Genomic DNA, 13,311 nt, shown 5'->3' with positions numbered 1-13,311 from the left:
TTTTTTTGCTTTCTTATAACAAAGGCTTTTTTTGCAAACAGAAAAGGAATTAAAATTCTTAGTAGAAAAACAAACATAAGCAGGTATTTCACTGGATATACCAAATATAGTCAATAACAATATGAAGAGCTGCTCAACGTCATTAGTAATCAGGGAAAGACCACAAGAGATACCACCTTAAACCCACTGAATTGGGAAAAGAAAAAAAAAAAAAAAAAAAAGTCTGACCAAGCCAAGTGCTGGAGAGGATGTGGATCCACAGAATCTTTTATTCACTGTTGAAGAAAGTGTAAATTGGCTCAATCACTTTGGAAAATAATTTGGCACTATCTCACGTAGTTGAATATTCACATATTCTTTTTCACTCCTACGTATAGACCCAAAAGAAACCCTTATGCTATTACTCCAAGAGACCCGCTCAAGAATGGCTAAAGCAGTAGAAAAGCCAAAACCTAGGAATAACTAAAAAGCCCATCAACAGGAGAACGGATGGAAACCCCTGTGGTCTATCCATACAATGAAACGCTATCCTAAAGTCAACATGGAATAACTACAGCAATACGCACCAATATGGGTAAATCTTAGCTATCGATGCAATAAAGCTATATTAAAAGAAGTGAGAAAGCAAGTAAAAGAAAACCACAGCGTTAAGGGTGATGCTTCTTCAGGAAGTGAAAGGCAAGGGGTGGCTAGGGTGAGGGGAACCATATAATTTGATGTAAGTTATTAACAAGAATTAGCTCTTCTTTTTAGTGATGGGTTCATGAATGATTACATTATTAATGAGACGATAGATAGATAGATAGATAGATAGATGCAGGCTATACATAGGCCAATGATAAAACTGTATCATGAGACATTGACTGAGGTTTGTCCAATTCTGTACACTTGAAGACAAAACTAAGATAAAACCAGAAAAAGTATAAAAAGTAAAAATAAAATTTAAATACCTATACACAGTGTGCAACAATTCTGTGTTTAAGTCTAGATGAAAACAAATGCCTTATCATACTTCTTACATCAAAACACATGGTCAATATTTAGCTGAACTGAATTGTTTTTCAATAGGAGCCTGAGTTTTACTGGGTCGTTGTGGGCTGTTGTTGTTGTTCTTTTGTTCGTTCGTTTGTGTTTGCATTTTCTGCTGCAGCCATCATATGCCAAGTCTGATAGTTCTCTGCCTTTCTGCAGTTTTTTACGTGAAGAAGAGAATTAGAAAAAAAGCCGTCTCATCCTGAGAGCTATGTGAATGCCATATGGTACTGTAGCTGGTTGATCCAGGTTTGTCATCCATGAAGCAGCACCAACTATGTCCCAGGCTCTGTTCTAGATTCTGAGGACAAAGCAGCAAATGGCAAAGTACCTGCCTTCATGAAGCTTAACTTCTAATATTGTAGACATTGTCATGTCATGAGCAATAATATGAAGAATGCAAGACATGGAAACAGAGAAAAGACAGAGTAATCTTGGAAGCCTCTCTGAGAAACAGAATGAAACATGAAACTGAGTCTAGCTAGAATAGGAACATTCCAGAGGAGAAAAGAGCAAGTACAAAGTCCTGGGGTGCAAGATTTCTTCAGGTATTGAAAGAACAGTAAGGCCAATGTGGGATGGAGGGGAGACTGGTAGATGATGAGGTTGGGGTGGGTGTTTGGAGCACTCTAGAGATCTTGATAGGAGTTCACCTGCATGGAAAGGAAGAAAGCCCAACTGAAGTGAGTTCAAAAGAGGCTGGGAAATGAGGAGTTGAGGTGGCAATACAGCTAATTCTTTTGAGGAGTTTACTCAAAAAAATAAATCTCCAAGAAGAAATAAAATATGCTGCATGCCAGAAACCTAGATGTGTCTCATGACTTTGAAAAAAGGGAAGACTGTTCTACAGATTGTCCTATGGAGATAACACCTTACTAGGTGGATTGACAAAGAGGCCATTAGGGACAGGAGTCCCTCAAGGATCTGTCTTTGGTCTCCCAATCCCTTCTACTTCTACTCCCTTGGAAAACCTCTGTAACCCAAATCTTTCTCCTTCCTCCTCTCCTATCTGTATCTTCAGCTAGGCCCTCTGATTACAGGATTGATCGCATATCTCCTTACCACCCACCCTCTTCTGCAAACCACCACCCAGAAGCTAACAAGCTATTCCAAGTCAGGAGTTGCATGGCCCTCAGAACCCCTCAGCCTGTGATCAGTCCCAGAAATGCCTTCAGACAAAATTGTTCTTTTTCTCTGAGGCTAAACTTTGCACAAAATTGGTTGACAGCTTGTTCTCTTCTTGTTGTAGCCTGTTTCAAGAGACTCCATAACCATGGGAAGATGGCTGCTGTCTGAAATCTGATTTCTGCTAACATGGGGCAGAAACTCTGGGTCTGCAGGCCAAGGTGGGGGTTACCTCTTCTCTCAGTTTCCCCTCATGGAAAGGTGTGGGAGGTCCCAGTCATTTTATGAATGCCACACCCACCTGCCTTCCAAGCCTTATATAGGTTCCTGCAAGTGAAGCAACATCAGAAAACACTCTCAGCAGGCCCATGCTAGCACAGATTCCCAAGGAACCTGAAAGGCAGACTTTGGCAGATGTTTCCCCCTTCAGCTAAATTGTCTTAGACTCACTGACGTCTCTCTCAGCCTCAGACTCCTAAGACACTGTTTTTCTGATAACCACCTAGATATTCTGATATTGACCAGATTAGAAAGTCTCCGAGAAAACCTGTCCTTCAGGAATCACACAGGAAAAGGGAGAGTAAAGACAGAAGGACAAATGTGTAAGCACTCCAAACAGCCAGGGACCTTTCCAGCCACAGGTGTCTTTCTAATACTGCTAAATGAGTCAAGAAGCCATCACATCAGGTCAGCAGAACAAATGAGAAAACAAAATTTTGAATCAATAGACACTGATTTACCCCTGCTATACTTTAATGAAGTTTCAAAAGAAAAATCATACTCCAGCAGAGGCACACATCAACAGTGGCCAGCTTTCCTGATCAATCAAGAGTCCTATAAATTAATTGCACAGAATTAATTGCATAGAATTTCTGTTTAGGGGACCTGGGTGGCTCAGTCGGTTAAACATCTGACTCTTGATTTCAGCTGGGGTCTTGATGATCCCAGGGTCGTTGGATGGAGCCCCGTGCCAGGCTCCTCACTGAGTGTGCTGCCTGCTTAAGATTCTCTCTCTCTTCCCCTCCTCCCTCCCCTGCTCAGGCATGCTCTCTCTCTCTCTAAAAAAAGTTTTAATTTAATTTTATTTATTTAATTTTTAAATGTTTATTTATTTTTGAGAGAGAGAGAGAGAGAGAGAGTGGGGCAGAAAGAGGGAGACAGAGGATCTGAAGCAGGCTCTGCGCTGAGAGCAGACAGTCTGATGCAGGGCTCAAACTCAGGAACCGCGAGATCACCGTGAGCCACCCAGGTGCTACAAAAAATGTTTTGTAATTTAAAAGAAAGAATTTCTGTTTAAGCTTTTTAAAGAAAGATATCTAAAGGTTTTGTAAATAGTACATGTGGGACCAGGAAGTCTGTCTTTTCAACTCATTAAATAGTATTTTAGTTAATTCAATCATAAGGGCACCAAGTTAAGCAGAACCTAGAGGTATGAATTAGTTCCAAGTTCCATAAATCTTTCATGTTGAGAAACAGGCTAGGACCTGAGTATTTTGTTCCAAAATACTAAGACATTTTAAGTACTTCAGAATCATATGAAATTATTCTGTGTCTAAGAAAAAAATATTTTATTGAATCAGGTTTTTTTTATACACCACTACATGCACAGATTCTCTCTGAAAGAGTTCGGGAATCGCAGTGCTTGTATACTGACGAGAAAAAAAAAAAAAACAAACCTACTCAGACCCAAAAAGAACCTCACAAGTGTTACAAAAAGGAGTTCTACCCCTTTCAGAAAGTGCAGACGGGAACAGCTCCTGTTATGGACACAGGGCTGGTCAGTGAGGAAACAGAGGCCAGAAGCTGGGAAGAGGAAATAGCAATGCCATCAGCCAGCTCAGGGGCGGGAAAGGGGGATGGAGGGAATCACTGGCTTACCACTGTCAGGGGGAAATCCCTTGCCTGTCATTTTTCTCTTTTACAGAGTTGTCCTTTTCCAGCTGAGATGTATCAGTTTCACTGTAAAGGTCCTCTTAAAGCTTCCTTGAGAACATGTTGAGGCATGTTGACACCTCAAAGCATCCCCGTATTTTGAGAAAATGAGAAGACCTAAGCTGCTAAGCCCAACTAGCAAGGAAAACTACAAAATGAAATGGAAATGTGTTTCAATAAGCGCAGGGGCAAAGGCCGGCAGGCCGGGCTTCACTTAGCTCTATTTGGATAAACACACACTTTAGGATATTAGCCCACACCAGAAACATATGTTCTGAAAATATCAGAGCAGGCCAGCGAGCAACACAATCCCAGGTCACTTGATTGAACACCCTCCTCCTCTAAGAAGATAAGGAAGAGGATGGGGCGCCTGGGTGGCGCAGTCGGTTAAGCGTCCGACTTCAGCCAGGTCACGATCTCACGGTCCGTGAGTTCGAGCCCCGCATCAGGCTCTGGGCTGATGGCTCAGAGCCTGGAGCCTGCTTCCGATTCTGTGTCTCCCTCTCTCTCTGCCCCTTCCCCGTTCATGCTCTGTCTCTCTCTGTCCCAAAAATAAATAAACGTTGGAAAAAAAAAAAATTTAAAAAAATAAAATAAAATAAAAAAGAAGATAAGGAAGAGGAACTATAAAAAGACAAAAATGAGAATCAGCCAAGATTTAGCTTTCGATAAACCTTGAGCTCATACAAGGATATGAAAAAATGACAATCTCTGGGAGGAAAATTATGCATTTCTCTATACTAACCAAGCAGTTCATGAGAAAGCTGCTTCTCATTTCCAATGATGTTGAAACACTTCTTCCAAGAAGTCTTCTCTCTGACTAATGGGAAGAGGGTTGTAGTAAATCACTTTAGAGTTCCTCCTTGGAGCAAAATTGTAAGCTTAGTAAAATACATCTGACAGATTTTCTGATCCCTCCTCCATTCTAAGTACTTCGTGCTATCTAGGACTATCATGCACATCTCCATTCCTAGGGCCTTACTGGGGTAAGGATACACCCCATACTCTTAACATCTTCCTACCTTTTCTCTTCCATGTAAAATGTGTTTGTCCTATGTTCAATCTCCTTAGATCCTGTCCTTAATCGAAGTCACAGTGAATTAGTCATATAAACAAATTAGCTAGCCCATATGCTACACTGATGTGCCACAGATTAATGTGTCTAATCTTGTTTTTTATCAAAAGACATTCAGTTGGGCTAGGTAAGCTTCATATTCTCTCCTAACTCTAATGTTGTAAAATTTATGAGTGACTCTGGTCAAAAAAAAAATCTTAAACCTTGGGCCCCACTAGTTGGCAAATTGACCTTTTAAGGCCCTTGAAATTAGACCATTTGTGTTGTTGTAAACACGTCATATCTGATAGCTGCCCTTCAATCAAAAAGTTTAATGGCAATTTTTAGACATTATTATTGTACATCTTGTATATTAGTGAACTGAAGATGACCTAAAGTCTTGGCTTTCCTCTCATCAAGAAATTAGTCTCCTTTCCCTTTGACATGGAATCCAGGCTGGTCTTGTAACTCTCTCTAATCAAGGGAATTTGGGGAAAGTGACATTTTGCCAGTTCTAGCCTAGGCCATAAGAGGTATGGAAGCTTCTTCTGCTTTCATCCTCTTTGGAGCCTTAAACCAATGCAAAGAGGTCCAGCTATTCTGCTGCAGACACTGTGTAGAGAGAGAAATTGATTCCCAGCCAGTCCCTATCTGGTCCAGACATCTCAGCTGAGGTACCAGACATATGAGTAAAGCCACTTTGGACTTCCAGCCGTAGATCAGCTCCAGATAACTGAAGCTGCATAACCCCAGATGAGACCAGGAGAAGAACCACTGAATTGAGTTCAGTCCACAGACAGCTATTCTTATTTTAAGCCATTAAGTTTCAGAATGGTTTGTTATGCTGCAGTTGATGACTGAAACACATTCCTAAAAGCTGGCCTCATCTTTTCTCTGAACAAAGAAGGAATGGGTAACAAATAAGAGAATTTTTTAAATGAAGTTCCTAAATTATTATCAGTTATTCCACCCTCCAGCACAGACTTACTCCTTCCCATATACAATGGCATATCCATAAATTCGTTCAATACTTTCTCAGCTATACATATGTCCCCAATATCTGCTGCCATCCAAACAGAACTTGCAAGCTCCTGCTGGTCAGAAACCAAGAATTTTAACAGGTCTTTTATAAAGGCTTTTTAGCAATAATAATTTCCGCAGAGGATTCAGCAATGATCAACACTATGTCCTAGAAGTCTTGCTACTTCTCCATACTGATAAGTCTAGAAATGGAACCTCAGACAGAAACTCCATTTTGAAAGCCTAATGTCATCCTTTTGACACTGAAACCATAAGACCCTCTCCTGCACTCCTCCCACCAACAAAACACATTACACGGTGACCATAGGCTTATTCTACAGGAGTATTTTTTTTAAGTTCATTTATTTTGAGAGAGAGAGAGCGAGCATGAGTCAAGGAGGGGCAGAGAGAGAGGGGGGGAGAGACAGAATTCCAAGCAGGCTCTGCACTGTCAGCATGGAGCCTGATGCACGGCTCGGTCTCATGAACCATGAGATCATGACCTGAGCTGAAATCAAGGGTCAGAAGCTTAACCAACTGAGTCAGGTGTATTTTTTTAATCAGTGGTTATAAGGTTGGTTATTCCTAAAGGGAAATTTTATATCTCTCTGCCATGCATTCATGTGTGACAAACCCCTAATACCTGTATGGAGGCACCCAGGCCAGAAGCTTGTGTTCTTGTCTTGCCACTATGCCTAGGAGTCATCCTGAAAGAAACTGTGAATAAAAGAGGCTACAGTGTGCTCACATAAAATGCTTACAGTTTGTAAACCTCTACCAGAATACAACCGGGCCCCTCATCATGTTTCAAATGACAATGAAAACTGAAATGTTGATGAAATACTTTTTCTTTTTTTAAAATTTTATTTATTTATTTGGGGGGGGAGGGGCAGAGAGAGAGGGAAAGAGAAAGAATTCTAAGCAGGCTCCACACTGTCGGTGCGGAGCCTGATGTGGGGCTCAAACCCACGAACCGTGAGATCATGACCTGAGCCAAGATCAAGAGTCAGCCGCTTAACCGACTGAGCCGCCCAGGTGCCCTGATGAAATATTTTTTCAAAAAACTTTCAGAGTTAAAACTTCTTTAAGGTTAAGAATATTCGATTTTTATTCTATAAACTTCTGAATTGCTAAGATTTTTTTAGAATAAATATGAATTATTTCAGTAATTAAAAAATAAGTATACTAGGGCAATCAAATTGTGTCTGAAATATTCATATAATTTTTTTTTGCATTCTTTTTGGCATAGTCATAGCATAAGTCTGGAAACTATGAGGTGCAATAATAGAGGCAGAAAAGCCCATTTTATACGTCAACAAAGGACTAATATTGTCATCCTTTATCTTAATGTAGCAACAATTGACTTATAATGCACTATGCCCTTTCCTGTCCACTGCATTAATCCCCATATCACACACCAAACTCTTAAACTCTGAATAATGTAAACTGCCACTGGCTGTTTGTTATGTAAACTGTCCTCATATAAAAGTCCAGAGTAGGTCATACTCCCTAAATCTTTCTCCACCAGCCTAACTCTATTCTTGAAATTCCTACTAAACCCATTCTTTGGGTTAAATTGTTGTAATGCCTACAGAATATCTCTCAAAATACAAATACTGTAGTGGTTTTCTTAAAGGAGTAACCAATTAACCTATTAGAACCAAAAGTTTTAGATGATGAAACCAATGCAAGGCTCAACTCAGAAAAAAAAAAAAAAATCCATTGTTGATTGGTGATTGGGTTTAACTTCTTCATCTTTTTCTCATGTTATATTAATAAAAATGATCATTATTATCAGTACAATTTATTGAGCACCCATAATGAATTGGGCCCAGTAGTTAGTACTTGCCACATATTACGTACTACTTTTCCCATTTCATGGATTAGGAAACTGAGATCAATGAAATTAGGTGATCAGTCAGGATCAAACAGCCCCTAAGAAACAAAGTTGGAATCCCCAAGATGATGGCAGAGTAGGAGGACCCTATTTATTCATCCCATAAATACATCTAGCTAACTATCAAATCATCCTAAATACCCCCCAGAAATCAGCCTGAGGACTGACAGAACAAATTTCACAACTAAAGGGAGAGAAGAGGCCACATCAAAGAAAGTAGCAAGTGCAGGGACATGGTTTAGGGGAGAAACAGATTGTGGCTGCTGAGGAGGGGAGGGAGCTGTGGTTATGGAGAAGGGCAAGCGAGAGAGAGAGAGGGAGGAGTATACAGGAGAATGCACAAACAGAACACTTCCCTAAAGCCACTGGTTTGGAAAAGAAGAGGGCTGAATTTTGTAAGTTCTTGCAACTAGTGGGGCTTAAAGTCTAGAGTTTTAAAGGTCAGCAGGTTTGGCTGTGATAGAGCCTGGAGGACACTGCCCAGCTCCTGGAGAGAAGGAAGGCAAAGAACCCAAGGACAGACAGTGTGGAAACAGTGATCTGAAGAGGGCCTGTGGCACACAAGGAGATTATTCACTCTTCTCTGAGTGCACCCCGGAGAGGCAGCATTCTTGGAGACTCCTCTCCAAGAACAAAGGAGCTGGCCAGCAGCACTTCCTTCCCCCACCCCTTAGCATAAACACAGAGCCACCTGTGTTTATGTGGGAAGCAGCACAGCACCAACACTGGCTGTCTAACTTGCTTAACATCAAGCCCTACTTCTCCTGCACTTCAGTGGAACTGCCCTTCTCAGTCATGCTTGCTTCAGTCCCAATGCAGCACCTCCCACTCCCCAGAAGACCAGCACAAACCCCTGCTCACACCATATCTCCTGACCAGAGAGTTCTGCAGAGTCTCAGTTCGGGTGGAGTTGGTGTCAGTTCTCATTTCACAAGCAGACCAGAGCACACCTGGTTAAAAGTTGCTACATCATGCCTGGGACCAAACACTGTCCACAGCAGGCAAGGTGAGCCTCTGCAGATGACTGGCCTGAAGGATAGAGCAGCACAGACAACAGCATAGCACACGCAGCACACCCTGGAGACACTCCTTGAAGTGCCAGGCCTTGGGCACTACAGCACCTCTTCTTCATAAGACCATTACTTTCAGGAGCAGGAGACATTTTTGGCTTTTATAGCACACAGACGAAGGCAGAGACTCAGATAAAATGCCAAGACAGAGGAATTTATCCCAAATGAAAGAAGATAAGGCCACAGCCAGAGATATAAGCAAAATAGGTATAAATAACATGCCTGATGAAAAATTTAAAGCAACAATCATAAGAATACTCACTGGGCTTGAGAAAAGAATGGAAGACATCAAAGAGACCCTTACCACAGAGATAAAAGAGTTAAAAAATAATCAGTCAGAGATGAAGAATACAACAAATGAGATTGGAAACAGGTTTGATGCAATGAACAGCAGGTTGGAAGAAGCAGAACAATGAATTAGTGATATAGAACACAAAGTAATGGAAAATAATGAAGCTGAAAAAAAGAGAAAGAAGTATTATGGAATAAGAGGATAGACTTAGGGAATTCAGTGACTCCATCAAACATAGTAACATTCATATTACAGGGATCCCAGAAGAGAGAGAAAAGGGAGCAGAAAATATACTTCAAAAAATAATAGCAGAAAGTTTCCATAATCTGGGGAAGGAAACAGACATCCAGATCCAGGAGGCACAGAGAACTCCCACTAAAATCAACAAAAGCAGGCCAACACCAAGACATATTATAATTAAGTTTGCAACATATAGTGATAAAGGAATAATCTTAAAAGCGGTAAGACAAAAGAAGTCCTTAACTTACAAGGAAAAACCCATAAGGCTAGCTGGAGATTTCTCAACAGAAACTTGGCAAGCCAGAAGAAGTGGCATAATATATTCAAAGTGCTGAATGGGAAAAATCTGCAGCCAAGAATGCTCTACCCAGCAAGACTATCACTCAGAATAGAAGGAAAGATAGAGTTCCCCAGACAAACAAAAACTAAAGGAGTTCGTGAACGCTAAACCAGCCCTACAAGGAATATTAAAGGGGACTCTTCTAGGGCAAAGGGGAGACAAAAATAAGAAAGGATCAGGAGAAAATCCCCAGAAACAATGACAAAACAAGTAATAAAATGGCAATAAATACATATCTATTAATAATTACTTTGAATGTAAATGGACTAAACATTCCAATCAAAAGACATAGGGTATCAGAATGGATAAAAAACAAGACCCATCTATATGCTGCCTACAAGAGACTCCTTTCAGACCAAAAGACACCTGCAAATTTAAAGTGAAATTTATTATGCAAATGGATGTCAAAAGAAAGTCATAGTGGCAATACTTACACTAGACAAACCAGACTTTTTTGTTCTTGTTTTCATCCTGCTTTGATCAGGATACTACTAGCCTGAAGGAATGATTTTAAATATGTTCCCTCTATTTCATTATTTATAAGATTTTGATAAAGACTGTCAATAATTTTTTTTAATGTTTTGTACAATTCATCAATGAAACCATTTATGAATGGTTTTGGTCTTTTCTGTATTAGATATTTTTTTTATTCCTAATTCAACTTTCCTTCTTGTTATTGGTCTAAGAAGATTTCCTATTTCTTGGATACAAGATTCATGACTCAATGTTGGTAACTTGTGCATTTTTAGGAATTGTCTGTGTTTTTTTCTAAGTTATCTGATTTGTTAGTATATAATTGTTTATTGTTACCTGTTACCACACTATCACTGTGGTTATCTATTGTATTGTTTTCTCTTCCATTTCTCATTTTGATTTTTGAGTTTTCTCTCTTTTTTTCCTTAGTTAATGTAGTTTAAAACATTACCAATTTTGTTTATTTTTTGGAAAACCTGGTCATTACTTTCAATGTTATGTTATTGTTTCTTCTAGTCTCTTTTATTTTTGAAATTTCTTTGTTATGTTTTTCCTCTAATAAATTTCAGCTAAGTTTCTTCTTTTTCTAGTTCCTTGTGGTGTAATGTTAAGTTGTTTACTTGAAATTTTTTTCTTAATACAAGCATTTATAGCATAAACTTCATTCTAACATTTGGTTTTGCTGCATCCCATACGTTTTGGAATATTGTGGTTTCTTTTTTCTGTTTGTTTTGAGACATATTTTAATTTGCCATTTGATTTTTTACTTGGCAAACTGCTTGTGCAGTACTGTGTTGTTTAATATTTATATATTAAATATTTAAAATATTTTTTTAATATTTATTTATTTTTGAAGGAGAGACAGAGCGTGAGCAGAGGAAGAGTCAGAGAAAGAAGAAGACACAGAATTCGAAGAAGGCTCCAGGCTCTGAGCTGTCAGCACAGAGCCCAACGAGGAGCTTGAACTCACAAGCTGTGAGATCATGACCTGAGCTAAAGTCGGATGCTTAACCAACTGAGCCACTCAGGTGCCCATTAAATATTTAATATTTTTTAAAAAAGAAACAAAGTCAAGATTCCAACCAGAACTGTCTGATGCCAAAGCCCATGTTCCTTCTATATACCGTGCTTTATAATACTTGAAGGCAAGAGAATGCTATAGCTATGACAAATTTTTAGAGTTAGCTATTTGTGATGAAAAATTCCTTTTCTCTGCCATATTGTTGCCATCCAGAGCCAGTGGCAGAAAGAAAGCCATTGCAATCACTCACAATCCAGTCCTTCCGTGTGGGCCTCTTCTCAAGTTCTAGTCCTTAGCCAAGCCTCCAATCTGTCCCATCCCCCTGTGGTTTCTCTAGTCTAATTATAGCTCTTAGAAGATTTGCTAATTCAGACAATAATCACAACATCCTGTTGAGTTCAAACAAAATGTTTTTGTAAAAACAAGGATAATTACTCTTCAAGGTGTTTTATAAATAATAAAAAGATAGTATCTCCTTAAATTCATACAATGGGTGCTCTTTCTTTTCAAAGAACTTTACAACTATCAACTAATTGGTGCTTTCATATAATACTAAATATCTTTTAACCCACGGAAGCAAAAGTGTCTTAGGGTAAAGCAATTCTGACTCTGGCCTGACAGCACAGGGGGTTCTGACTCTCATTTTGGGGAGTACAGCCTCCTGAACATGAGGAGGACAGAGCAGAAAGTAGTGAGAACAAAGGCTGGAAATTAATGGAAATCTTCCCATCTATTAGCCACGCAGCTCACAAGGCACTTGTTTAGATAAGATGTTCCTTCAGCCATATAATTTAGTATTTTAAAAGGTGGCTTCCATCAATTATGATAATGTGGTATATGATGTAAGGAAAAAGCTGAAATCCCAGTGAACTATATTATACAATAGCTGACCTCACACTGGCTAAGACTGAGTTAAGAATGAACACACATGAGGTTGCTGTCAAACAATCCTTTGCCACCTCAGAATATTATTCAGAAGATCAAATAATACTTCCCTGGTTCTGTACTGGCTTTTAAAAATATTAATATACAGTTTATTGCTTTCTTAGTTTTAATTTATTTTTATATATTTTTATTCAAGTATACTTAACATACAGTGTTATAAAAGTTTCAGGTGTCCAATATAATGATTCTACAATGTATTCTTCATCCCCTCACCCACATTTCCTCTGGCAACAACCAGTTCTCTGTATTTAAGAGTCTGGGGTTTTTTTGCACATCTCTTTTTTTTCTTTGTTCTGTTTCTTTCTTTCTTTTTTTTAATGTTTATTCATTTTTGAGAGAGAGAGACAGACAGAGACAGAGCATGAGAGGGGGAGGGGCAGGGAGAGAGGGTGACACAGAATCTGAAGCAGGCTCCAGGCTCTGAGATGTCAGCACAGAGCCCGACACAGGGCTCAAACCCACAAGTGGTGAGATCATGACCGGAGCCAAAGTTGGAAGACTAACGGACTGAGCCACACAGGCATCCCTGTTGTGTTTCTTAAATTCCACATATGAATGAAATCTGACTTATTTCATTTACGATTATATCCTCTACATCCATTCATGTTGTTGCAAATGGCAAGATTTCATTCTTTTTATGGTTGAGTACTATTCCACTGTGTGTGTGTGTGTGTGTGTGTGTGTGTGTGTGTGTGTGTGTGCCACATCTTTATCCATTCATCTATATATGGACACTGGAGTTGTTCTATACAACTGTGGCCAGTTTCATCTACTATTTTATTGTAATTTGTTGTAATAGTTAAATAACATAACACTTTTCTATTAATTTTTTGTATTATTTAAAGACTTTCTTTAAAGATTCCCAAATA

At 39.3% G+C, this 13,311-nt stretch overlaps 1 pseudogene; it reads right to left on the bottom strand.

The window, feature by feature from the left end:
* LOC115522926 overlaps positions 1-9,222 on the bottom strand; it is a 41,289-nt pseudogene extending 32,067 nt beyond the window's left edge.
* Positions 9,223-13,311: the final 4,089 nt, after the last annotated feature.

This window comes from Lynx canadensis, chromosome A1 (assembly GCF_007474595.2).
Source record: "Lynx canadensis isolate LIC74 chromosome A1, mLynCan4.pri.v2, whole genome shotgun sequence".
Lineage (NCBI taxonomy): Eukaryota > Metazoa > Chordata > Mammalia > Carnivora > Felidae > Lynx > Lynx canadensis.
The sequence above is the reverse complement of the archived record's forward strand: the minus strand, read 5'-3'. Positions and strand labels throughout refer to the sequence as shown.